Here is a 3,336-nt window from a genome sequence, read left to right on the forward strand (position 1 = left end):
TTATTCCCGGATTAAATTTCTGGCAAATTTAACCGGCGGAAAAAAGCGCAATTTTGATGTTTTTCTTTTCCTCCCGATTGATTTAAGCGAGTGGGACTCGGTTTAAACTTTCCGGTGGCACGAACCCGTGATTTACTCCGTCTTCTTCCGGCAATATACGCAGTCGGGAATTATCCAGAAGTGATTCGTGCCTTTATCCGACAGAAATGCGGATTTATGGTTCCCTCCTTTTTTACTTCATTCCTTATCCTCTGGAATTTGCCTTCCTCGCATTTCTCTCCTTTCTTTTCTTTTATTATCCTCAAACTTTTACCTTTTTTCTTTTCTTACATTTCTTCGGTTTGTTCTTTTTCCAGGTTTTGCCATTAGATTCCTTCTTCTGTCGACCTACTTTTGTAAATTCTTATACCAAACGTTTTTATCTCGACGTTTTCTTATGCATTTTTCATTACTCGACTCCTTTCCGGTCCCAACTCTTGCCTTACTTTTTCTTTGACTCCTTTAACCGCATCTCTTTTTCAATATTTATTAAAGTATCTCGTTTCTTACGTCTTACACTTCGATCGTAACTTCATCCACTTCCTCTCTCTATACGCCAGGAGAGGGTTCGAACCCGCTTTCGCCAATTCCATTCGAAACTTGATGTCGATCGTCTGGGCTACTCGACAGTCCGAGGGGGAATACGTAGCAATGACGAAAATCGCCTTTTTTCTGGTTATAAATTTAAAATTCTGTCAGAAGGGGTTGTCCGGGAAGCAGAAAAGGGTGGGTGATAGTTATGGGCGATTCGTGTCGCGCAAATGGAAAAGTTGGTGTAGAAAAATGTCGAAAGGGACACGAATCGGTCTCTGCCTTCGAATTTCTCTCGTTTATCACCCTTTCTTTCGTCACGGGTGACGGTGATTGATACGAGAACGGGATAAAAGCGCGGGAATTGTCGGGCGGGTGGTAAATATTCGCGGTCGTCGCCATGGAAACTCTTCCTAAACGTCGTTAGAGGAAGAGGAAGTCCGCGATCACCCTTCCGATCCGGGAATTCCGACTTCGCCTCCTACTATCAGGGGGTGGCCAAACGCTATCGGGCGGAAGGAAGTCCTCTCACCTGTACCGATGGAAAGGTTACTTCCGGGAAGGGAGCAAAATGCAAGACGGAAGTGAACTCCCTCTCCTAGCCGGTTACTTAATCTGGAAAGCGATACTCGTTTCTATTTACGTCCCTTCTACGAAGGTCGAGACATTAATTTAACACAAAGACCTTTCGGCCGTGCCCTTTCTAATTGAATACAGAGTTCTTCACCTTTAACGATAATCGCTACGTACTGTACGCTTAATAACTCGATTCATTTTGTTTGTTTGTTTACACAGGTTCGGAAACGTTTAAACACGATCCAGGTCAGTGGCGAGCAGCCTTTCCCTCGTACGGCTTCTCTTACGGAATTGCGGGCTTTTAGACTTCGAAACACCAACGTACACTAGGTGCCAAAATAATACACACTAATGATATTTCACTTGTTTTATTTGAATATTTTTCGTGACGGAAACCGACTTAATTGGGGTTGAAAAATGGCACGAGACAGAGGGCAAGAAAATAAAACTTCGTTATCGCAGCCTCGGGGGTTGGCGCGCGATCCAGGGGCGAGGGTGGCTGGCGACTGCTCTAGGTAATGGCCGACAGATAGGATACAATAAAATGCTATCCGAGCAACTAAATAGCCACGAATGTGGGAATTGGATAGGATTGTGGCAAATGGCGACGTCTCTCCACCAAACTGGTCAATACCATTAACCGATAACTATCGGTTGACGTCCGACTTCGAATCACTGTCCATTTAATAGTCTAGTTGCACGATTTTCGTTTTGATAACGCCTCTTTACTACCGTAACAGCGTATACGCTTTTTGTATCCTGTCATCTTTCTTAATAATATTTTAAACCAGTCACGAGCGACTCGCGGCCCCCGGGCTTTTTCAACGGAAATTTTTATTTTCTCGTTTTCTGCCTCGACCCTAATTAATCCGACATTCGATCTGAACAAGTAAAAACACGAAAATAAACTATATATTATACGTTAACGATGCGCAAACTAGTATTATCTTAGCACCTAGTGTACTGGGATATGAGGTACGCTAGTGCTCGACAGGCTCGGTGCCTACCTGGAAAATTACACGCAAACTATCATTAACGTGTAATTTTTCAGGTAGAATTTGGAGGAACACGTTGCGAGATTCTACTACTTTAGCACTAAAATACTAGTGAAAACTCAGGCAGGGAAGCGAGTCGTTGCTTATCGTAACTAGTTACTCGGGTTCGTGTTACGCAAAAATGACGTTAATTGACGTCGGCTTACGTAATTAAAAGGAAATTCCACGTGGTTATCCGCTCAAAATGGCGATAACTTAAAAACGTCATTTTTCCAGATGTTTTGAGCGTAACGCGTGATAGACGATGCGAATTTGGATCATCTGCGGATAGTAAAATGGTTGTTTATCCACAATGAAGTGTGTAATGGGACGAGGCAGCGAGTGGCTGCGTAGTCGAGGTGTTTTGGTCGTTTCGGAGGTGGACCACTCGTAATTTACCCAAACGACTCTCCGTTGTCGGAATGGGACCCGTTTATAGAGCGATTACCGAGTTAACATCCAAAATGGAGAAAGCATCTCTCGGGATCCCTCTCCTCTTCCTATTCCTTTTAATTAATACTCTTTTCTAATAAATAATTTCTTTACCGGAGCACGCTCCGCTCATCCTTGGAAAGCGCTTCCACAATCGTTCTTCCCGTCCCTAAAATTATAGTTTAACGTAACATTATCATTCTAGAAAGTTTAACATTTTGTAGACGTTGCTCATAATTTCATTAAAGTTTTTATTGTTTCTATCATTTCGAATTAAAATATCAACCGAATTCTAATGGTGGTTCGTCGTTAAAAGGATCTCCAGTTAAGTAAAACTGGAAAACACTTAATTTTCTTATTGTCATCAAAGTAAAGGTCTTTGCCTTAACGACGATAAGAAAAACTAATACCCTCTAAACTCGATAGCGCGGCTCTTATCCTTTAGAAGAAGTTCTTCATTAGACAAACGTACAAACAATCGAACGAACCACATCTTCGTGAACCGAATGCTCGAGTAGATAATAAACAAACAACGTCTAAAGTGTAAGTTCTGTTTATCCACTCCGAGTAAGGAACTAAAGTCGAGATATGTGGAAAAGAAGCCAACCCGGATTCAAATACATTTTGTTTCTTTGGAACAATTACCTATTTGTTAACAAACGAAGCGAGTGAGATGCGTAATAATTTACGTTCCTCCGTCACAAAGCGTAATTGATTATTTAAC

The sequence above is a fragment of the Centruroides sculpturatus genome, unplaced genomic scaffold (assembly GCF_000671375.1).
Source record: "Centruroides sculpturatus isolate CEXI.00-Female unplaced genomic scaffold, Cexi_2.0 scaffold1900, whole genome shotgun sequence".
Classification (NCBI taxonomy): domain Eukaryota; kingdom Metazoa; phylum Arthropoda; class Arachnida; order Scorpiones; family Buthidae; genus Centruroides; species Centruroides sculpturatus.